Source organism: Balaenoptera acutorostrata, chromosome 7 (genome assembly GCF_949987535.1).
Source record: "Balaenoptera acutorostrata chromosome 7, mBalAcu1.1, whole genome shotgun sequence".
Taxonomy (NCBI): Eukaryota; Metazoa; Chordata; class Mammalia; order Artiodactyla; family Balaenopteridae; genus Balaenoptera; species Balaenoptera acutorostrata.
Window position 1 is genome coordinate 17,905,400 of NC_080070.1, and position 24,960 is coordinate 17,930,359.

Below are 24,960 nucleotides of genomic sequence, written 5' to 3' on the forward strand. Positions count from 1 at the left end.
AGACACATAGAGGAAATCCTTAATTAAGAGTGTGCATGTTGTACCCCAAAACACACCCTAAAGTTTTCCATTGATAATTAGATAAGGTAGAATTGAGGGCAATAGTCTCTTTCTATGGCAAGATTTTCACAAAATTCTGATCTTATTTTGCATTTAATGACTGCTTAAAGATAAGGCATCTTTATTTTTTTTAAACATCTTTATTGAAGTATAATTGCTTTACAATGGTGTGTTAATTTCTGCTTTATAACAAAGTGAATCAGTTATACATATACATATGTTCCCATATCTCTTCCCTCTTGCCTCTCCCTCCCTCCCACCCTCCCTATCCCACCCCTCTAGGTGGTCACAAAGCACAGAGCTGATCTCCCCGTGCTATGCGGCTGCTTCCCACTAGCTATCTATTTTACATTTGGTAGTGTATATATGTCCATGACACTCTCTCACCCTGTCACATCTCACCCCTCCCCCTCCCCATATCCTCAAGTCCATTCTCTAGTAGGTCTGTGTCTTTATTCCCGTCTTGCCACTAGGTTCTTCATGGCCTTTTTTTTTTTCCCCTTAGATTCCATATATATGTGTTAGCATACTGTATTTGTTTTTCTCTTTCTGACTTACTTCACTCTATATGACAGACTCTAACTCCATCCACCTCATTACAAATACCTCCATTTCATTTCTTTTTATGGCTGAGTAATATTCCATTGTATATATGGGCCACATCTTCTTTATCCATTCATCCGATGATGGACACTTAGGTTGCTTCCATGTCCTGGCTATTGTAAATAGAGCTGCAATGAACATTTTGGTACATGACTCTTTTTGAACTATGGTTTTCTCAGGGTATATGCCCAGTAGTGGGATTGCTGGGTCGTATGGTAGTTCTATTTTTAGTTTTTTAAGGAACCTCCATACTGTTCTCCATAGTGGCTGTATCAATTTACATTCCCACCAACAGTGCAAGAGTGTTCCCTTTCCTCCACACCCTCTCCAGCATTTATTGTTTGTAGATTTTTTGATGATGGCCATTCTGACCAGTGTGAGATGATACCTCATTGTAGTTTTGATTTGCATTTCTCTAATGATTAATGATGTTGAGCATTCTTTCATGTGTCTGTTGGCCATCTGTATATCTTCTTTGGAGAAATGTCTGTTTAGGTCTTCTGCACATTTTTGGATTGGGTTGTTTGTTTTTTTGATATTGAGCTGCATGAGCTGCTTGTAAATCTTGGAGATTAATCCTTTGTCAGTTGCTTCATTTGCAAATATTTTCTCCCATTCTGATGGTTGTCTTTTGGTCTTGTTTATGGTTTCCTTTGCTGTGCAAAAGCTTTTAAGTTTCATTAGGTCCCATTTGTTTATTTGTGTTCTTATTTCCATTTCTCTAGGAGCTGGGTCAAAAAGAATCTTGCTGTGATTTATGTCATAGAGTGTTCTGCCTATGTTTTCCTCTAAGAGTTTGATAGTGTCTGGCCTTACACTTAGGTCTTTAATCCATTTTGAGTTGATTTTTGTGCATGGTGTCAGGGAGTGTTCTAATTTCATACTTTTACATGTATCTGTCCAATTTTCCCAGCACCACTTATTGAAGAGACTGTCTTTTCTCCATTGTATATCCTTGCCTCCTTTGTCATGGATTAGTTGACCATAGGTGCGTGGGTTTATCTCTGGGCTTTCTATCCTGTTCCATTGATCTATATTTCTGTTTTTGTGCCAGTACCAAACTGTCTTGATTACTGTAGCTTTGTAATATACTCTGAAGTCAGGGAGCCTGATTCCCCCAGCTCCATTTTTCTTTCTCAAGATTGCTTTGGCTATTCGGGGTCTTTTGTGTTTCCATACAAATTGTGAAATTTTTTGTTCTAGTGATGTGAAAAATGCCAGTGGTAGTTTGATAGGGATTGCATTGAATCTGTAGATTGCTTTGGGTAGTAGAGTCATTTTCACAATGTTGATTCTTCCAATCCAAGAACATGGTGTATCTCTCCATCTATTTGTATCATCTTTAATTTCTTTCATCAGTGTCTTATAATTTTCTGCATACAGGTCTTTTGTCTCCTTAGGTAGGTTTATTCCTAGATATTTTATTCTTTTTGTTGCAGTGGTAAATGGGAGTGTTTTCTTAATTTCTCTTTCAGATTTTTCGTCATTAGTGTATAGAAATGCAAGAGATTTCTATGCATTAATTTTGTATCCTGCTACTTTACCAGATTCATTGATTAGCTCTAGTAGTTTTCTGGTAGCATCTTTAGGATTCTCTATGTATAGTACCATGTCATCTGCAAACAGTGACAGCTTTACTTCTTCTTTTCTGATTTGGATTCCTTTTATTTCTTTTTCTTCTCTGATTGCTGTGGCTAACACTTCCAAAACTATGTTGAATAATAGTGGTGAGAGTGGGCAACCTTGGCTTGATCCTGATCTTAGTGGAAATGGTTTCAGTTTTTCACCATTGAGGACAATGTTGGCTGTGGGTTTGTCATATATGGCCTTTATTATGTTGAGGAAAGTTCCCTCTATGCCTACTTTCTGCAGGGCTTTTATCATAAATGGGTGTTGAATTTTGTCGAAAGCTTTCTCTGCATCTATTGAGATGATCATATGGTTTTTATCCTTCAATTTGTTAATATGGTGTATCACATTGATTGATTTGCGTATATTGAAGAATCCTTGCATTCCTGGGATAAACCCCACTTGATCATGGTGTATGATCTTTTTAATGTGCTGTTGGATTCTGTTTGCTAGTATTTTGTTGAGGATTTTTGCATCTATGTTCATCAGTGATATTGGCCTGTAGTTTTCTTTCTTTGTGACATCTTTGTCTGGTTTTGGTATCAGGGTGATGGTGGCCTCGTAGAATGAGTTTGGGAGTGTTCCTCCCTCTGCAATATTTTGGAAGAGTTTGAGAAGGATAAGTGTTAGCTCTTCTCTAAATGTTTGATAGAATTGGCCTGTGAAGCCATCTGGTCCTGGGCTTTTGTTTGTTGGAAGGTTTTTAATCACAGTTTCAATTTCAGTGCTTGTGATTGGTCTGTTCATATTTTCTATTTCTTCCTGGTTCAGTCTCGGCAGTTTGTGCATTTCTAAGAATCTGTCCATTTCTTCCAGGTTGTCCATTTTATTGGCATAGAGTTGCTTGTAGTAATCTCTCATGATCGTTTGTATTTCTGCAGTGTCAGTGGTTACTTCTCCTTTTTCATTTCTAATTCTATTGATCTGAGTCTTCTCCCTTTTTCTCTTGATGAGTCTGGCTAATGGTTTATCAATTTTGTTTATCTTCTCAAAGAACCAGCTTTTAGTTTCATTGATTTTTGCTATTGTTTCCTTCATTTCTTTTTCATTTATTTCTGACCTGATCTTTATGATATCTTTCCTTCTGCTAGCTTTGGGGTTTTTTTGTTCTTCTTTCTCTAATTGCTTTAGGTGCAAGGTTAGGTTGTTTATTCGAGATGTTTTCTGTTTCTTGAGGTAGGCTTGTATTGCTATAAACTTCCCTCTTAGCACTGCTTTTGCTGCGTCCCATAGGTTTTGGGTCGTTGTGTCTCCGTTGTCATTTGTTTCTAGGTATTTTTTGATTTCCCCTTTGATTTCTTCAGTGATCACTTCGTTATTAAGTAGTGTATTGTGTAGTCTCCAAGTGTTTGTATTTTTTCCAGATCTTTTCCTGTAATTGATATCTAGTCTCATAGCGTTGTGGTCAGAAAAGATATTTGATACGATTTCAATTTTCTTAAATTTACCAAGGCTTGATTTGTGACCCAAGATATGATCTATCCTGGAGAATGTTCCATGAGCACTTGAGAAAAATGTGTATTCTGTTGTTTTTGGGTGGAATGTCCTATAAATATCAATTAAGTCAATCTTGTTTAATGTATCATTTAAAGCTTGTGTTTCCTTATTTATTTTCATTTTGGATGCTCTGTCCATTGGTGAAAGTGGGGTGTTAAAGTCCCCTACTATGATTGTGTTACTGTCGATTTCCCCTTTTATGGCTGTTAGTATTTGCCTTATGTATGGAGGTGCTCCTATGTTGGGTGCATAAATATTTACAATTGTTATACCTTCCTCTTGGATCAATCCCTTGATCATTATATAGTGTCCTTCTTTGTCTCTTGTAATAGTCTTTATTTTAAAGTCTATTTTGTCTGATATGAGAATTGCTACTCCAGCTTTCTTTTGATTTCCATTTGCATGGAATATCATTTTCCATCCCCTCACTTTCACTCTGTATGTGTCTCTAGGTCTGAAGTGGGTCTCTTGTAGACAGCATGTATATGGGTCTTGTTTTTGTATCCATTCAGCCAGTCTGTGTCTTTTGGTGGGAGCATTTAATCCATTTACATTCAAGGTAATTATCGATATGTATGTTCCTATTCCCATTTTCTTAAATGTTTTGGGTTTGTTATTGTAGGTGTTTTCCTTCTCTTGTGTTTCTTGCCTAGAGAAGTTCCTTTAGCATTTGTTGTAAAGCTGGCTTGGTGGTGCTGAACTCTCTCAGCTTTTGCTTGTCTGTAAAGGTTTTAATTTCTCCATCACATCTGAATGAGATCCTTGCTGAGTAGAGTAATCTTGGCTGTAGGTTTTTCTCCTTCATCACTTTAAGTATATCCTGCCACTCCCTTCTGGCTTGCAGAGTTTCTGCTGAAAGATCAGATGTTAACCTTAAGGGGGTTCCCTTGTGTGTTATTTGTTGTTTTTCCCTTGCTGCTTTTAATATGTTTTCTTTATATTTAATTTTTGACAGTTTGATTAGTATGTGTCTTGGCGTGTTTCTCCTTGCATTTATCCTGTATGGGACTCTCTGTGCTTCCAGGACTTGATTAACTATTTCCTTTCCCATATTAGGGCAGTTTTCAACTATAATCTCTTCAAATATTTTCTCAGTCCCTTTCTTTTTCTCTTCTTCTTCTGGGACCCCTATAATTCAAATGTTGGTGTGTTTAATGTTGTCCCAGAGGTCTCTGAGACTGTCCTCAGTTCTTTTCATTCTTTTTTCTTTATCCTGCTCTGCAGTAGTTATTTACACCATTTTATCTTCCAGGTCACTTATCCTTTCTTCTGCCTCAGTTATTCTGCTATTGATCCCATCTAGAGTATTTTTAATTTCATTTATTGTGTTTTTCATCATTGCTTGGTTCCTCTTTAGTTCTTCTACGTCCTTGTTAAATGTTTCTTGCATTTTGTCTATTCTATTTCCAAGATTTTGGATCATCCTTACTATCATTATTCTGAATTCTTTTTCAGGTAGACTACCTATTTCCTCTTCATTTGTTAGGTCTGGTGTGTTTTGACCCTGCTCCTTCATCTGCTCTGTGTTTTTCTGTCTTCTCATTTTGCTTATCTTACTGTGTTTGGGGTCTCCTTTTCACAGGCTGCAGGTTCGTAGTTCCCGTTGTTTTTGGTATCTGTCCCCAGTGGCTAAGGTTGGTCCAGTGGGTTGTGTAGGCTTCCTGGTGGAGGGAATTAGTGCCTGAGTTCTGGTGGATGAGGCTGGATCTTGTCTTTCTGGCGGGCACGTCCAAGTCTGGTGGTGTATTTTGGGGTGTCTGTGGCCTTATTATGATTTTAGGCAGCCTCTCTGCTAATGGATGGGGCTGTGTTCCTGTCTTGCTAGTTGTTTGGCATAGGGTGTCCAGTGCTATAGCTTGCTGGTCGTTGAGTGAAGCTGGGTCTTGATGTTGAGATGGAGATCTCTGAGAGATTTTTGCCATTTGATATTATGTGGAGCTGGGAGGTCTCTTGTGGACCAGTGTCCTGAAGTTGGCTCTCCCACCTCAGAGGCACGGCCCTGATGCCTGGCTGGAGCGCCAAGAGCCTTTCATCCACACGGCTCAGAGTAAAAGGGAGAAAAAATAGAAAGAAAGAAAGAAAGAAGATATAATATAGTGAAGTAAAATAAAGCTATTATAAAGCAAAGCTATACAGACAAAATCTCACCCAGAAGCATATACATATACACTCACAAAAAAAGGAAAAGGGGAAAAATTAATATCTCCTGCTCCCAGAGTCCCCCTCCTGAATTTGGGCTGATTCGTTGTCTATTCAGGTATTCAACAGATGCAGGCACATCAAGTTGTTTGTGGAGCTTTAATCCGCTGCTTCTGAGGCTGCTGGGAGAGATTTCCCTTTCTCTTCTTTGTTCGCACAGCTCCCAGGGGTCAGCTTTGGATTTGGACCCGCCTCTGCATGTAGGTCGCCTGAGGGCATCTGTTCCTGCCCAGACAGGATGAGGTTAAAGGAGCAGCTGCTTCGGGGGCTCTGGCTCACTCAGGCCGGGGGAGGGAGGGGTACGGATGCGGGGCGAGCCTGCGGCGTCAGAGGCCGGCGTGACGTTGCACCAGCCCGCGGTGCACCGTGTGTTCTCCCGGGGAAGTTGTCCCTGGATCACGGGACCCTGGCGGTGGCGGGCTGCACAGGCTCCCGGGAGGGGAGGTGTGGAGAGTGACCTGTGCTCACACACAGGCTTTTTGGTGGCGGCAGCAGCAGCTTTAGCGTCTCACGCCCGTCTCTGGGGCCCGCGCTGATAGCCGTGGCTTACGCCCGTCTCTGGAGCTCGTTTAGGCGGCGCTCTGAATCCCCTCTCCTTGCGCGCCACCAAACAAAGAGGCAAGAAAAAGTCTCATGCCTCTTCGGCAGCTGCAGACTTTTTCCCGGTCTCCCTGCCAGCCAGCTGTGGTGCGCTAACCCCTTCAGGCTGTGTTCACGCTGCCAACCCCAGTCCTCTCCCTGCGATCCCACTGAAGCCCGAGCCTCAGCTCCAGCCCCGCCCGCCCCGGCGGCTGAGCAGACAAGCCTCTCGGGCTGGTGAGTGCTGGTCGGCACCGAGCCTCTGTGCGGGAATCTCTCCACTTTGCCCTCCGCACCCCTGTGGCTGTGCTCTCCTCCGTGGCTCCAAAGCCTCCCCCCTCTGCCACCCGCAGTCTCTGCCCGCGAAGGGGCTTCCTAGTGCGTGGAAACCTTTCCTCCTTCACGGCTCCCTCCCACTGGTGCAGGTCCCGTCCCTATTCTTTTGTCTCTGTTATTTCTTTTTTCTTTTGCCCTACCCAAGTACGTGGGGAGTTTCTTGCCTTTTGGGAGGTCTGACGTTTTCTGCCAGCGTTCAGTGGGTGTTCTGTAGGAGCAGTTCCACGTGTAGATGTATTTCTACTGTATCTGTGGGAAGGAAGGTGATCTCCGCGTCTTACTCTTCCGCCATCTTCTCTCCCTCCCCAGGCATCTTTAGTTTGGAATTTTAATTTTACAAAAAAGAAACATGTTTAACAGCTCAAGTTGACACTTGGTGACCGCCTACTGCCCTTCTAATGCTCCTTGTTTAAGAAAATCAATGCAAACAATAACAGCCCTGAGTACTCCAGGGACAAGACTCCTACCTCCTTCCTCAATAAGTCTGGACAGGCCCTGACCAAGACTACAAAAACCAAAGGTTAATGAATAAGGAATTGTCTAGAAACTCTGAAGTTCAAGGTTAACCACGGGAACTTCAACAATAACATCATTGGTTAACACACAGCACTCGGTAATCAACAAACTTCAATCAGAAAATGCCTCTGGAATACAGCTGGTTACTTGGTTTGTAATATAAGCTCCTTTTCCTTTATTCAGTTTTCCAGAGTATGGAAAACCAAGGTGTGGTGTCTGGTCCAGACGAGTGGAGAGAATTCTCTCATAGATGATGTCATCTGGGGGGCTTTGACTTATTCTCCCAACAAAATATTTTCCTTTTCCAACTGTCACAGAAGCTGAAATTTTTATTCACTTTCCGCCCCAAGGCTGAATCTCTCTAAAACTCTCTGAATACCACAGAAATGGTAACACATTAACACAGTATCTATCATTAGCACTTTTTTTATCGCTGTGGAGGATGGAATGAAAAGAGGAGCATAGTATTCTGATATGGAAGATCTATTGAATAAATAAGTAAATGAAGTAAGTACTTAAATTGATGTATTGGAGACTTCCCAATAAAAGTGGATTTATGTACAAGTAGGATGGGCTGAATTGTGTCCCTCACAATATGCATATATTGGAGTCCCAACCCCTATTAACTTAGAATGTAACTGTATTTGGAAATAGGATCTTTAAACAGGTCATTAAGTGAGGTCATATGGGTGGCTTCTAATCCATGTGACTGTATTTGGAGAGAGGGCCTTTCAAAGTGATAAAGGTACAGTGAGGCCAATCGAGTTGGGCCCTTTCAAGAAGAGGAAGAAACACCAGGGATGCATGCAAATAAGAGAAAAGGCCATGTAAGGACACAGCGAGAAGGCTGCTGTCAGCAAGGCAAGGAGAGAGGCCTCGGGAGAAACCAAACCTGCCAATACATTGATCATGGACTGCCAGCCTCCAGAAATGTGAGACAATAAATCTCTGTCGTTTAAGCTACCCAGTGTGGTATCTTGTTATGGCAGCCCGAGCAGACTAATCCAACAAGGATCCCACTTGTATGTGAAATAATACTGCATTTGCCTTCTTCCGAAATTACAGATAACCATGCATGTTGGGTTCAGGGGAGTAACTCAGTACCCGGTAGTGCTAGCTCATAGTGAACATCTAGTTGCCTAAATGATATGATAGAGGAACAAATAAGTAAACAAGCTACTGGTATCAAGTGTATTTAAAGTGTTGCCTGCCTGAAAGTTAAGTAGTGAAGGGGAGCAGGAAATATAAGTTTTTCTTTTGCTGGTTGTTTGCTATTCCTCATTATTAATGTTATAAATGTAGGGGAGGAAACATAATTTTCCCTCTGCCTTCTAGGTTCTTGGCTGAGACCCCCCTGTAATACAGAATAACAGGAGGAAAAAGTTTAATATGTATTCCTCCTGTACACATAGGAGAGACCCAGCAAAACTGAGTAACTCCCTGAAATGGCCCAAGCTACCATCTTAAATACCATGTCCAGCTAAAGACAAAGATGCTGTGGGGAGAGGCGCAGTTATGGGAGGTGACCAGGAAAAGCACAGGAAATAAGGGTAAGGTTGTCATGCAGATTTGTCTTCAGTAGGTACCTTCTCCATTGAAAAGTTTCATGTTGTTTTAGTCATCCTTCTCTTTCTGTACAAAGAGGACACCCTTACAAATGGAGGTTTCCCTTATAATGTAAATGTCTTTTACAAAAGGGTAACTTTTACTCGGGTTTTCAGAATTTCTCCTGTGTCTGAAGTTTCTTGAAATAATCAGCTCAAGATAATCCTTATGCCAAGGAGGCATATTTTGGGGTCTCATACTCTGCTCCCCTTCACATGGTTGACTAGCTTTCAGCCACCTTGCTCAGAGCACAAAGATTCCAACTTTTGCCAAAAAGCAATTTGCTGACCTTAAACCACTAGATATTTTAGGTAGCAATTATCTTTCTCTGTGTCTCCCTCTGTCTCCCTTTTCTTTATCTGTCTCTACTCTTATAGCAGAATAATTTTATGGCAAATGAAGAAATGGTAACAAGTGAAACAAAAAGAGGCTAATCTTGGGAGGCTGTAGCAGATCCTTTCAGTGACCAGTCCATATACCTTTGGGTCCAGCACTTCAGCACACATCAAGAATTCCAGCTAGCAGCATGTGTAACTCACGGCTCAGGTTATTCTTATGACTGCCACAATGAGGTCCCCATGTCTATGCAGTTCTGGATAACTAATGCCCCACACAGGCACACCACCCCCTGGCTACCTTCAACCAATGACTACAGGAGTTGGTGCATAAATACTCCAGCTCCCTTGCCCCTTCGGTGGGAAGAGCTGAGACATGTACTACACATAATGAAGAAAGGCCAGTTGCCCACACTAGTAACTTACTAATTAAGTTCCCTGCATTGTCTGTCTTCCTCTCATTTTCTCACTTGTTCTTCACATCCCAAATAAACTAATTGTACTTGAATCCTTAATTCAAGGTCTGTTTCTAGGCAAAGCCAAATTAGACAGGACAAACAGACCTGGTTTGGAATCCTTGTTCTACCACTTACAAGGTTAGGCAAGTTAATCATCTCCCTCAGTCACAGTTTACCTATTTTTAAATGGAAATTGTTAATACCTACTTTGTAGGTTTAAATGAAATACTGTATATGAAGCATTGAGTCTGACACATAGCATTTGCCTAATAAGTGAGCTTCTCCCTCTTTAGTTTCGCTCTCCCTGCAAGAGATTTCAAACCAGCTAAGAGCTGTATCATTTGGATTTGCTGTGTAACAAACCACCCACAACTTAGTGCCCTAGAAAACCAATGTTATTTAGCTCACAATCCTGAGGGTCAGCAATAGGGGTTGGGCTCAGTTGGATGGTTCTTCTGCTGATCTGAGTGGGGTTCACTCACACAAACATGAGCAACAGCCAGTCAACTGGGTGCTTGTGCTCCTGGGAGTCAACTAGCTGCTGGGGTGACCAGATTGACTGAGCTATATGTCTCCTATCTCCTAGAAGGGTAGCCCAGGCTTCACATGGCATCTCAAATCCCCAAGAGCAGCAAGATGGCAAGGCCTAATGCACAGGTGTCTTGCAAGTCTCTGCTTGTGTCATTTTTGCTATGCTACTGTCTCTTTGGCCAAAGCAAGTCCCATAGTCTAGCCCAGATGCTAGGAGTAGGGAAAGATTCTAGTTCTTAATGGGAGGAGCTATGAAGTGATACTGCAAGCTTGTGGATATAGGCAGTGCAGGAATTTGTGGCCATTTTTGCAATCTACCAGAGACTCTGCCTTAAATAAATGAGAGGCTTCCATAAGATGTCTGGGGGAGTGGAGTGGAGCTGCCATTCGATACTGCCTCTTCCCTCCTCCCCATGGTCCAGGCAGCTGGTCAACTAGGCCGTTGGCCCTCAAGCTGAGCCTTGTCCCTTATTTAGTTCTGGGGAGTGCCTGGCCAACGTGGGGGTTGTAGAGAAAGACTTGGAGGGCAGAGATGGTTGAGAAGTCAGAGGCCTGAGATGTGAGTAACGAGAGAGTCTAGAATGGGCTTTCTGCTGAGATGGAAGTAGGCTCTGTGCAGCAGTCCCAGAAGACTTGCACAAAAAGAGTTTCAGACAACAGAAAATAATCCTAAGCAACTGTGCAGTAGGTTTCCACTGAAAGTGACTTTTGCTGGATTTGGAGGATATAAAGTTGTAAGCCATGAATCTTTGAATGAGATTCATCCATCTGAAGATGGCGGAGGAGTAAGACGTGGAGATCACCTTCTTCCCCACGAATACATGAAAAATACATCTACATGTGGAACAACTCCTATAGAACACCTACTGAATACTGGAAGAAGACCTCAGACTTCCCAAAAGGCAAGAAACTCCCCACATACCTGACCGTGTGGCTGACAGGGTCTTGGTGATCTGGCCAGGTGTCAGGCCTGAGCCTCTGAGGTGGGAGAGCTGAGTTCAGGACATTGGTCCACCAGAGACCTCCCGGCCCCTCATAATGTTAGTCAGCGAGAGCTCTCCCAGAGATCGCCATCTCAATGCTAAGACCAAGCTCCACTCAATGACCAGCAAGCTCCAGTGCTGGACACCCCATGCCAAACAACTAGCAAGACAGGAACACAACCACACCCATTAGCAGAGAAGCTGCCTAAAATCATAATAAGTTCACAGACACCCCAACACACACCACCAGACGCAGTGCTGCCCACCAGAAAGACAAGATCCAGACTCATCCATCAGACCACACACACCAGCCCCCTCCACCAGGAGGCCTACACAAACACTGCACCAAACTTACCCACTGGGGGCAGACACCAAAAACAATGGAAGCTATGAACCTGCAGCCCGTGAAATGAGACCAGAAACACAGTAAGTTAAGCAAAATGAGAAGACAGAGAAATACACAGCAGATGAAGGAGCAAAGTAAAAACCCACCAGACCTAACAAATGAAGAGGAAATAGTCAGTCTACCTGAAAAAGAATTCAGAATAATGATAGTAAAGATGATCCAAAATCTTGGAAATAGAATGGAGAAAATACAAGAAACATTTAGCAAGGACCTAGAAGAACTGAAGAGCAAACAAACAGTGATGAACAACACAATAACTGAAATTAAAAATTCTCTAGAAGGAATGAATAGCAGAATAACTGAGGCAGAAGAAAGATAAAACAGTAGAAATAACTACCACAGAGCAGAATAAAGAAAAAAGAATGGAAAGAATTGAAGACAGTCTCAGAGACCTCTAGGACAACACTAAATGCACCAACATTCGAATTATAAGGGTCCCAGAAGAAGAAGAGAAAAAGAGAGGGACTGAGAAAATATTTGAAGAGATTATAGTTGAAAACTTCCTTAATATGGTAAAGGAAATAGTCAATCAAGTCGAGGAAGCACAGAGAGTCCCATACAGGATAAATCCAAGGAGAAACACACCAAGAAACCTATTAATCAAACTATCAAAAATTAAATACAAAGAAAAAAATATTAAAAGCAGCAAGGGAAAAGCAACAAATAACATACAAGGGAATCCCCATAAGGTTAACAGCTAATCGTTCAGCAGAAACTCTGCAAGCCAGAAGGGCGTGGCAGAACATATTTAAAGTGATGAAAGGGAAAAACAACCAAGATTACTGTACCGAGTAAGGATCTCATTCAGATTTGATGGAAAAATTAAAACCTTTACAGACAAGCAAAAGCTGAGAGAGTTCAGCACCACCAAAACAGCTTTACAACAAATGCTAAAGGAACTTCTCTAGGCAGGAAACACAAGAGAAGGAAAAGACCTACAGTAACAAACCCAAAACAATTAAGAAAATGGTAATAGGAACATACATATCAATAATTACCTTAAATGTAAGTGGATTAAATGCTCCAACCAAAAGACATAGACCGGCTGAATGGATACAAAAACAAGACCCATATATATTGCTGCCTACAAGGGACCCAATTCAGACCTAGGGACACGTACAGACTGAAAGTGAGGGGATGGAAAAAGATATTCCATGCAAATGGAAATCAAAAGAAAGCTGGAGCAGCAATTGTCATATCAGACAGAATAGACTTTAAAATAATGTTACAAGAGACAAAGGACACTACATAATGATCAAGGGATCAATCCAAGAAGAAGATATAACAATTGTAAATATTTATGCACCCAACATAGGAGCACCTCAATACATAAGGCAAATGCTAACAGCCATAAAAGGGGAAATCAACAGTAACACAGTAATAATAGGGAACTTTAACACCCCACTTTCACCAATGGACAGATCATCCAAAATGAAAATAAGGAAACACAATCTTTAAATATCACATTAAACAAGATGAACTTAATTGATATTTATAGGACATTCCATCCAAAAACAACAGAACACACTTTCTTCTCAAGTGCTCATGGAACATTCTCCAGGATAGATCATACCTTGGGTCACAAATCAAGCCTTGGTAAATTTAAGAAAACTGAAATTGTATCAAGTATTTTTTCTGACCACAACACTATAAGACTAGATATCAATTACAGGAAAAAAACTGTAAAAAAATACAAACACATGGAGATTAAACAATACACTACTAAATAATCAAGAGATCACTGAACAAATCAAAGAGGAAATCAAAAAATACCTAGAAACAAATGACAATGAAAACACAACAACCCAAAACCTATTGGATGCAGCAAAAGCAGTTCTAAGAGGGAAGTTTATAGCAATACAATCCTACCTCAAGAAACAAGAAAAATCTCAAATAAACAACCTAACCTAACACTTAAAGCAATAAGAGAAAGAAGAACAATAAAACCCCCAAAGTTAGCAGAAGGAATGAAATCATAAAGATCAGATCAGAAATAAATGAAAAAGAAATGAAGGAAATTATAGCAGAGATCAATAAAACTAAAAGCTGGTTCTTTGAAAAGGCAAACAAAATTGATAAACCATTAGCCAGACTCATCAAGGAAAAAAGGGAGAAGACTCAAATCAATAGAATTAGAAATGAAAAAGGAGAAGTAACAGCTGACACTGCAGAAATACAAAGGATCATGAGAGATTACTACAAGCAACTCTATGCCAATAAAATGGACAACCTGGAAGACATGGACAAACTCTTAGAAAAGCACAACTTTCCAAGACTGAACCAGGAAGAAATAGAAAATAAAAAGAGACCAATCACAAGCACTGAAATTGAAACTGTGATTTAAAATCTTCCAACAAACAAAAGTCCAGGACCAGATGGCTTCACAGGCAAATTCTATCAAACATTTAGAGAAGAGCTAAAGCCTATCCTTCTCAAACTCTTCCAAAATATAGCAGAGGAAGGAACACTCCCAAAGTCATTCTATGAGGCTACCATCACCCTGATACCAAAACCAGACAAAGATGTCACAAAGAAAGAAAACTACAGGCCAATATCGCTGATGAACATAGATGAAAAAATCCTCAATAAAATACTAGCAAACAGAATCCAACAGCACATTAAAAGGATCATACACCATGATCAAGTGGGGTTTATCTCAGGAATGCAAGGATTCTTCAATATACGCAAATCAATCAATGTGATACACCATATTAACAAATTGAAGGATAAAAACCATATGATCATCTCAATAGATGCAGCAAAAGCTTTTGACAAAATTCAACACTCATTTATGATAAAAAAAAAACCCTCCAGAAAGTAGACATAGAGGGAACTTACCTCAACATAATAAAGGCCATATATGACAAAGCCACAGCCAACATCGTTCTCAATGGTGAAAAACTGAAACCGTTTCCACTAAGACCAAGAACAAGACAAGGTTGCTCACTCTCACCACTCTTATTAAACATAGTTTTGGAAGTTTTAGCCACAGCAATCAGAGAAGAAAAAGAAATAAAAGGAATCCAAATGGGAAAAGAAGAAGTAAAGCTGTCACTGTTTGCAGATGACATGATACTATACACAGAGAATCCTAAAGATGCTACCAGAAAACTACTAGAGCTAATCAATGAATTTGGTAAAGTAGCAGGATACAAAATTAATGCACAGAAATCTCTTGCATTCCTATATACTAATGATGAAAAATCTGAAAGAGAAATTAAGGAAACACTCCCATTTACCATTGCAACAAAAAGAATAAAATACCTAGGAATAAACCTACCTAAGGAGACAAAAGACCTGTATGCAGAAAACTATAAGACAGTGATGAAAGAAATTAAAGATGATGCCAACAGATGGAGAGATATACCATGTTCCTGGACTGGAAGAATCAACATTGTGAAAATGACTATACTACCCAAAGCAATCTACAGATTCAGTGCAATCCCTATCAAACTACCAGTGCATTTTTCACATCACTAGAACAAAAAATTTCACAATTTGTATGGAAACACAAAAGACCCCGAATAGCCAAAGCAATCTGGAGAAAGAAAAACGGAGCTAGAGGAATCAGGCTCCTGGACTTCAGACTATACTACAAAGCTACAGTAATCAAGACAGTATGGTACTGGCACAAAAACAGAAATAGTGATCAATGGAACAAGTTAGAAAGCCCAGAGATAAACCCACGCACCTATGGTCACCTTATCTTTGATAAAGGAGGCAAGCATATATAATGGAGAAAAGACAGCCTCTTCAATAAGTGGTGCTGGGAAAACTGGACAGCTACATGTAAAAGAATGAAATTAGAACACTCTCTAACACCACACACAAAAATAAACTCAAAATGGATTAAAGACCTAAATGTAAGGCCAGACACTAAAACTCTTAGAGGAAAAGATAGGAAGAACACTCTATGACATAAATCACAGCAAGACCCTTTTTGATCCACCTCCTAGAGAAACGGAAATAAAAACAAAAATAAGCAAATGGGACCTAATGAAACTTCAAGGCTTCTGCACAGCAAAGGGAACCATAAACAAGACGAAAAGACAACCCTCAGAATGGGAGATAATATTTGTAAACGAATCAATGGACAAAGGATTAATCTCCAAAATATACAAGCAGCTCATGCAGCTCAGTATCAAAGAAACAAACAACCCAATCCAAAAATGGGCAGAAGACCTAAATAGACATTTCTCCAAAGAAGATATACAGATTGCCAACAAACACATGAAAAGATGCTCAACATCACTAATCATTAGAGAAATGCAAATCAAAACTACAATGAGGTATCACCTCACACCGGTCAGAATGGCCATCATGAAAAAGTCTACAAACAATAAATGCTGGAGAGGGTGTGGAGAAAAGGGAACCCTCTTGCACTGTTGGTGGGAATGTAAATTGATACAACCACTATGGAGAACAGTATGGAGGTTCCTTAAAAACCTAAAAATAGAACTACCATACGACCCAGCAATCTCACTACTGGGCATGTACCCAGAGAAAACCATAATTCAAAAAGAGTCATGTACCACAATGTTCACTGCAGCTCTATTTACAATAGCCAGGACATGGAAGCAACCTAAGTGCCCATCGACAGATGAATGGGTAAAGAAGATGTGGCACATATATACAATGGAATATTACTCAGCCATAAAGAGAAACGAAATTGAGTTATTTGTAGTGAGGTGGATGCATCTAGAGTCTGTCATACAGAGTGAAGTAAGTCAGAAAGAGAAAAACAAATACCGTATACTAATGCATATATATGGAATCTAAAAAAAAAATGGTTCTGAAGAACCTAGGGTCAGGACAGGAATAAAGACGCAGATGTAGAGAATGGACTTTAGGACATGGGAAGGGGGAAGAGTAAGCTGGGACAAAGTGAGAGAGTAACATTGACATATATACACTACCAAATGTAAAATAGCTAGTGGGAAGCTGCCACATAGCGCAGGGAGGTCAGCTTGGTGCTTTGTGACCACCTAGAGAGATGGGATAGGGAGGGTGGGAGGGAGATGCCAGAGGGAGGGGATATGGGGATATGTGTATACATATAGCTGAGTCACTTTGTGACACAGCAGAAATTAACACACCATTGTAAAGAAATTATACTCCAATAAAGATGTTTAAAAAAAAGATGTCTGCGGACCACCAAAGTGAGTGGCGGGATTTGCCTGTGCTGGGTAGTTTGCTAGATAATTGAAAGACAGGCTGACTCTCACAGGACACAAGGTAATCCCTAAGTTTCACTTACTAAGTAAGCTGAGGAGGCAAAAAGTATAGCTTTTATCTTTGATCAAAGCTAGAAAGTTTTGTTGGAAGAAGATAAACAAGAGGTTTTTAAAAATCCAAAAATATGTTTGTTATACTAAATTGTTTAGGTGTGTTAACACCATTTTTTACCATTGTTGTTGTAGCCATATTGATCACTGAAATGGATGTCTATACTCCTAAATACAGATATTCACACAAACACATTCTCAAGATTCTGTCTAGAAATGTAAGTATAATCCAGGGAACTGTTTTAAGCTAAGCTGCCGCTTCCTTCCCCCAAAGACCAATTAATTGCAAGCCTGAAGACTAGAGAAGGAAGATAGCAATAACTGCTGCTTCCTCATGAAAACAAACCATTTTTCTAAGTTGATTATAGGTCATAATTACTCATCTTAATTTCGGTAATCATTACCTTTATAAAGTTCCTTATAAACATGCCTTTATAAGACTCTGCTTTATTAAAAAAAAAAAAAAAAAACAACTTTCCTCATAAGGGAAGAAAAAAATTATAAATAACCTCAGAGGGGAAAACAGTGCCTTGGATTTGGTAAATTGCAAGCAGCATTTCTGGCTGCTGAACAAAATTTGGTCTGCTCAGTAAAATCCAGAAAGGCTTGGGGCATAGCTGCGAGATTGAAATAATTCTTAGGCTCTTGTAATTGCATTTATTTCTTATTCAACTGCTATGTACTTCTGATATCTTGTTAGACTCTGTGTATAATGAGGATGGAAGAATCAAGGCTTGAGGGTCAGCCTTCTAGGAGGCTCCTGAGAGGACTAAGATGGTGAGAACAGTCCTCTCCCCAGCACACATAAGAGCAACCGCAATCAGCTTGAGCAAGACTCACACACTTCCTCTAAGTAATGCGACCAGGCCCTCAGGGCTCAGGGCAACAGCTGAGACAAGTGAATAAGTCTCACTCTCCTGCATGTATAAACAGAAGAACGAGTCAGTTTCTTGCCAGTCAGGGTGCAGCTCCCTCTGGGCCCCTCTGGAGGAACACCTCTCCAAGGCAGGACTGAGGCTTGAGTCATCCTCTCTAAACATCGAATCCATGAGGATGACTCTTTTGCAGGCAGAGCAAAAGGGAAGTTCCGGGCATAAGGGAACTCTGGGTTCAGCTAAACAGATTAACTGCACAGTGAGATAGGACGGCACGCACTGGAGGGTGACTGTATCATTTATCACCCAAACCAGGATATGTTTAATTAGGTCAGGAAACAGGCATAAACCAGAGCTGCCCCCAGTTTGAGCAATGTCTATATGAGAGAGCTAATAATTTATCTGACGACTTAGGGGGAATTTTTTTTCTGGTCTTGTGAGCCATGCTGATCAGACCAAGCAATTACAGAGCAGGAGGCAGCTCTGTCACAGGGCCTCTTTCAGAGCCCAGCATCCCAGCAGGACTGTCATAAGCCACACAAAATATAGACTCGGCTTCAAGTAGGTGACTGCAGCCCCCGGGGCCACCCGGGGACCATCCTTGTGACTTTGAGGAGAGTCAGGAAAATATATGGGAGGTTCTTCTAGCCGTGGTCCTTCTACTCTACTCACAACGTCAGCCACTAGGGGAGAAAGAAGGATCCGTATTCACGTTTAACACAAATGCTCAGTGGGGCCAAACTGGTGGTTTGGCAAAAGTGCTCAAACACTAAAATGTCCTCTGTGAATTCTCAAGAATCCTGACCACCCTCCCCATGTCAGACCTGGGGGTCTTTCCAGTATATCATCTTCCTGTTCATACCAGGGATTCCTTCCATGCACCTTTGGAATGATCTGGCCACATTCATCTGTGTCTTCCTGGGGTCAGATCTTGACGTCACAGGCCCAGAAGTAGCTCTGTTAATTATCCCCATAGCCTACCCTCAGCCCTTGTGCGTTAGCCTCAGGGGTTCAGACAACAGAGAAGTCTGTACTGTGGTTTTACACCTCTCTCCTTTTCAAGACAAGAGAGGGATTTGAATTTTAGTCTTCCTTTTGATTATTTTTATTTTTTTATAAATTTATTTATTTATTTACTTTTGGCTGCGTTGGGTCTTTATTGCTGCGCGCAGGCTTTCTCTAATTGCGGCATGCAGGGGCTACTCTTTTGTTGCAGTGCGCAGGCTTCTCATTGCGTGGCTTCTCTTGTTGCAGAGCTCGGGCTCTAGGCGCGCGGGCTCAGTAGTTGTGGCACGCAGGCTCAGTAGTTGTGGCGCACGGACTTAGTTGCTCCACGGCACGTGGGAGCTTCCCAGACCAGGGCTCGAACCCGTGTCCCCTGAATTGGCAGGCGGATTCTTAACCACTGTGCCACCAGGGAAGCCCCCTTTTGATTATTATAGAACTTCATCTAGGCACTTCATGGGAGGAGAAAATGCCCTCTCCTGCCCTAAGTGAACGCTTACACCACAGATGACAGTGGGAAGATCTTAGAGGGGCTCAATAAGTATTAAAGTATGAGAGTTTTATCTCATTTGAAAGAACCGACTCATGCCGTCTACATGCCAAGTTTCTTTTCTATTGCAAAGTTACCAAATATTACTGTATAAAAACAGGTTTGCTGACATAATGCAAATTGCCATGAAATCTTTACAGCTAACACTCACTCCATCACTGCCAAGCACCAAGTGTTGGATCTTGCCCCTCATATTAACACCTGCCATCTGAAACAATGCCTTCCTTAATCCTTCCTCTCTCTCTCTCCACCACGCACATCCAGTCACTGTCAATTCTCAAGGATCAGCCCCTTCCTGTTATGTCCACTTCCCTCACCCCAACTACTGATCTGCCGACCTCACGCCAGCACTAGAGCAACAGCCTTCCAACTGAACTCCCAGTTCTCAGTCTCATCCACCTTTATTATCAGTCCTGCCCTTTAGTCAAATTAACCTTCTCAAAACACTATCTCTTGAAACATGCCATCAATCTGTTTCAAGTCTGTATTGGTTCTTTCTTACCTTGGAGAAAATGTCCAAATGCTTCAGATCTGCCAAAATCTAATGTCAATCCAATCACCATTGTATCCCTTACTATTCACTCCCCAAACGGGCCAGAGACCCCTACATATCCACTGTAGGTCTGGACTGCTTCCCTCCAGGAGTGCTCCCCAACTTTCCCAATGCTTCTCCCATTGTCCAGGTTAGAGTCAAAGTGGTGTAATTGCTGGTTTTGAAGATGAAAGGGGTCCACAAGCCAGGGAATCCAGGCAGCCTCTAGGAGCTGGAAAGGCAAGGAGATGGAATCTCCCCCAGAGCCTCCAGAAGGAAGCTCTGCTGACATCTTGACCCATTTCAGACTCTGGCCTCCAGAACATGGATAATAATGTAGTGTTTTAATCCCCCAGTTTGTGGTAATTTGTTATAGTAGCACATCCTAATCACTTACGATGAGGCAGATGCTACACTAAAAGCTGAACTCTCATTACTTCACTCTGTCACCCCACAGCTCTATGGGGCAGTTACTACTATTACCCCATTTTATTTTTTATTTATGAGGCAAGATATTTAAACTACAAAAAGTAGATAAACGATTAATGAGCCCATGAAAAGATATTCAACATCATCAGTCATCATAGAAATGCAATTAAAACTGCAATAAATATCACAATAAATATCATTAGAATGGCTAACATAAAAAGTACTGACAATACGAAGTCAGTATGTGGTGCAGTTGGAGCGCTCATACTTTGCTGATGGGAGCATAAATTGGTAAAATGGCTTTGGAAAACCAATGCAAAGAATCTACTAAAACGGAACCTATGTAGGTCCTATGAGCCAGGATGCATACTCCACAGAAAGGCACAAACGTGGTCACCAAAAGCCAAAAGCCAAAAGCTGTGTGTTGGAAGCATTATTTGTAACTGGAACCAAGCCAAACGCCCACTGACAAAAGAATAAAGAAAGAAATTGTGATGAATTCATACAAAGGAATGAATAAACCACAGCTCCATGTACCATAAAGTTGAATGAAAGAAGCCGGACACAGAGTCCATTTCTATGAGGTTCTAGAACAAGCAGCACTAGACAATGGTGTTAGAAGTCAGGATGTTGATCACTCCAGGGACCAGGGGTGGGGGAACACCAGCTGGTATTAACCCCATTTTATAGGTAAAGAAACTGAGCCCTAGGAAAGTTACCTAAGGTCACGTACACACAGCTGCTAAGTGGTGGAGCCAGGTATCGAACTCAGGATCCTCACGCCAAATCCCATGCAATAATCACCTCAAACCTTTCTCAGCTGTGGGTGAAGGCAGGCTCACAAGGTAATAATGATACGAAGAGAAAAAGAAATGGCATTGCCACCCCCGGGCTGGCAGACTCCTGGGAGAGAAAGGCTGTTGCTCTTTTTAGTGGACCTTCTAACCAATAAAAAGTACAGGCTCTTTGCTGGAGCCTGGCAAGCAGGCAACTTCTGGGAACTCTCTCACACACAGTTTTTCCCTTTTCTTCTTGCATCTTCTTAAAAACAGAACAAAATCTTTGTGTAGGCTGTGGGAATAAGGGGAGGGGAGTATGGGAGTGAGGTTGCTCTGGGTACAAGTTTGACTCTTTCCTTTGCTAAACAGCCTCCCCCAGATAAGGTAGAGAATCCCGGGCTGGAGGAAATGGGATGTTTCCTCTGAGTATCACTTCACATTTAGATTTTTAGTCCAAACAGGCCTTCCCAGATCTCCCTCCCCCAATCACACCTGTCTTTCAACCATCTCACAGCACTGAAAGTCCCTCCTTTGAAACATTGTCACTGTCACACTTTTCATTGTATTTTGGGGGTTATTTAATTTCAATGTCTCCCCAGCCTCCATGAAGTTAGGGATCATGTCTATCTTGGTTCACATTCTATCCTCAAGAGTCATCCTTGAGTTCTGTCTCTCCTAAACCCCCCACAGAGGACCTTAATCAGCAAATGCAATCAACTCTACCTACTAATTTATATCCTGAATCCCTCTGCTACACCATCTTACTGCTATCATCAGTGGCCAACCCTTCATCACCTCTCATCTGGGTTATTGCCACAGCACCCTGCTGCTACTTCTGCAAGCCAAAGTGCTTCTCTGCACAACAGCAACTGATCACAATTACAATAAAACCCAGACCCTTTAACCTGATTTCCAAAGTGCTGCAAAACCCGACCCATGCCTTCTTTTCCTACCTCATGCCATGCCAACCTCATTTTAAGGCGTTTCTGCTCACGCAATAGGTCAAGTTCATCCCAGCCTTAGGGCCTTTGCCCTCATGTTCTCTGCCTCAAGTGCACTGCCCCCAGTCTTCCTTCACATGGCTGATTCCTTCTCAGCATTCAAATATCAGCAAAGTCACCTCCTCTGATGTTCCAATCTACAGCAACCACCTAATTACCCCTGCTATATATTTATTTGCTTCTTTGTTGATTGACTACTTTTTTTATTTAAATTAAGCTTCATGAGAGCAGTGACATTGTTTTTCTTGTCTCCACTGTTTCCCAATGACAAGAAAAAGGTGTTCACTAAATGTTCATTAAATAAACGTATGAATGAGTGACTTCCTGGCACTTTGCCTGGTGTGCTTTCAGCAACTATTTGTTGAATGAATGCACAGTAATTTGTTTTTAAATTACAACTTTCTGCATTTTCTATTCAGTTTGATGACACAGTTATCTTCAGTATTTGAACATTCTGATTTCAAAGCATTAATTTGACATACATAAATGAAAACCTAGCAGAACTTTGAGATACAAATCTAAGATCCAAGAGTATACAATGCAGCGTCACTTTGAGCAATAAAATAAAAGCTTGCTGACTCTGGGTTCCCTGCTTTCTACACATTCTGAGGTCTACCTAGCAGATAGAAGCACAAAGAAACTTGTAAAATGCCTTCAAAATGATCCCTTACATTTGCATAGCTACCTAACAAGTAACACTCAAGTTTCTGGTCATTCCTGCTGGGGTGAAATTAGGATTCACAGTAAAAGCCATAAAATGGTAAACATTCGGAGGGCTCTGCTCCCAATTCCTCTGAGAGGGCTGTCTGACCAAACTTCCCACCCATGTTCAAATCTGTCACAGAACTTATCCCCTGGGGTTGTCCTCCACATGCTACATGAACTAACCTCCTTTTCAGTCACATGGAAACATTTCCCTCCTTGCCCACTTTTATTCACTCTGGTAAAATCTCCAGTTGCTGCTGCTAACAAGAGCCCACCAAAGCCACCACTGGTGAGGTCCCATGGGGTGGCCCCTTCTCAGTAGCTCTCATCTCCTCTGTCATGCAGCTGCCAGATCTCACATGCTGAAGGGGGCATTAAAGGGCTCTGAATGACACCAAAGGTCATTTCCCATCACTGTTGAAACTGCTGCCACCAACCTGCTGAGAACTTCTTTGTGGTCTCAACATTTGCCAGACATTTGAGAGAAGCTATGGTTTTTAGTATTGGCTTGCTTATTTATTGGAAACTACCCTCAACCCATCCCTCCCCAGAATAGACAAGTTATATTTTGCTCTGAATCAGGTTACCCTCCCTGTGGCCATTGCTCTTGAACCAAACTTATGTATTTTAGCTTTCTCTTTTTTTTTTTTTTAAATGTGTAGTGATAGCAAGTTTTTTTTAAAATTTATTTTATTTATTTATTTGGCTGTGTTGGGTCTTCATGTCTGTGCGAGGGCTTTCTCTAGTTGTGGCAAGCGGGGGCCACTCTTCATCGCGGTGTGCGGGCCTCTCGCTATCGCGGCCTCTCTTGTTGTGGAGCACAGGCTCCAGATGCGCAGGCTCAGTAGTTGTGGCTCACGGGCCCAGTTGCTCCGTGGCATGTGGGATCCTCCCAGACCAGGGCTCGAACCCGTGTCCCCTGCATTGGCAGGCAGATTCTCAACCACTGCGCCACCAGGGAAGCCCTCTCTTTTTTTAAATAAGCCATTTTACAGGGTGCTGGGTGGCCAAGAGTACAAATAAATCATTGATAGATATGCCCTACTAGTCCTTGGTTACTCTGAGATGAACACAGCTTATGCTTATGTTGACATGGCAGCTTCCAAATTACTCACGTATATTTCATTTGCTTCTCATAGCAATAGTGAAGTGGAAGCAAGATGGCAATTTCTACAACTATTCTGTATATAAGGAAGTAGAAAAATGATCAAATGAATTGCCTAAGATCACACAGTCAAGTTACTGCTGGAGCTGGATTTCAATTCAGGCCTCTAGACAACAGCTCTAGAGCTCTTTCTAATATATCAAGGTCCCTCTACCATCTCTGAATCTAGCTGCTTCCCCAACTCTTCCACAACCTCAACCACACTTGAAACATCTTGAATCTCTTGAAGTTCTACTGATTTCTAAATGAAAGTTTTAGTTTTCACTTTGGTTTTTACTGAACCAATTGTCAAGCCCCCAGTTCTGCCCCTCATAACAGTCACTGATGCTCCAAGGCTGAATTCTTACAGCTTCTAAAATGGGATCTACCAGCCCAAATCCCATAATATCCACCAGGGTCATCAGCTATGCTTATTCAGAATAAAGGCACAGAGCTGAGCAAGTTGAGCCCCTGTTAAACTGAGTCCCTTTGCCTTTATTCCATAAGTAAATAAATTTTCCCAAAAGAGATTTGCCTTTCTTTTATGAGTACATGGTTTACTCCCATATTATTCAAAAGGATGATGACACCTTTTTTCTTCTTCACATGGATAATGATCTTCTCTGACCCTCAGTTTTCTCATCTATGAAAAGGAGAAAGTAACACAATGTCATAGGTTATTGTAAGCATCAAAAAGATAACCAATAAAATTACCAACATGGGGTTTGGCACAGAGCAGGCACCAGTAAATGTTTCCTTACTTCCTGGCCTACAGAAAATTTAACAATTAGAATTTTACATACATTCTCTGATCTCTTCAAGTTTACCTGACACGTTGTAAAGAATTTATGCAAAATTCTTCATGAATTATTTTTTAATCCTCTGCCTTGTTAGAAAATTTTGATTCTTTATATCATA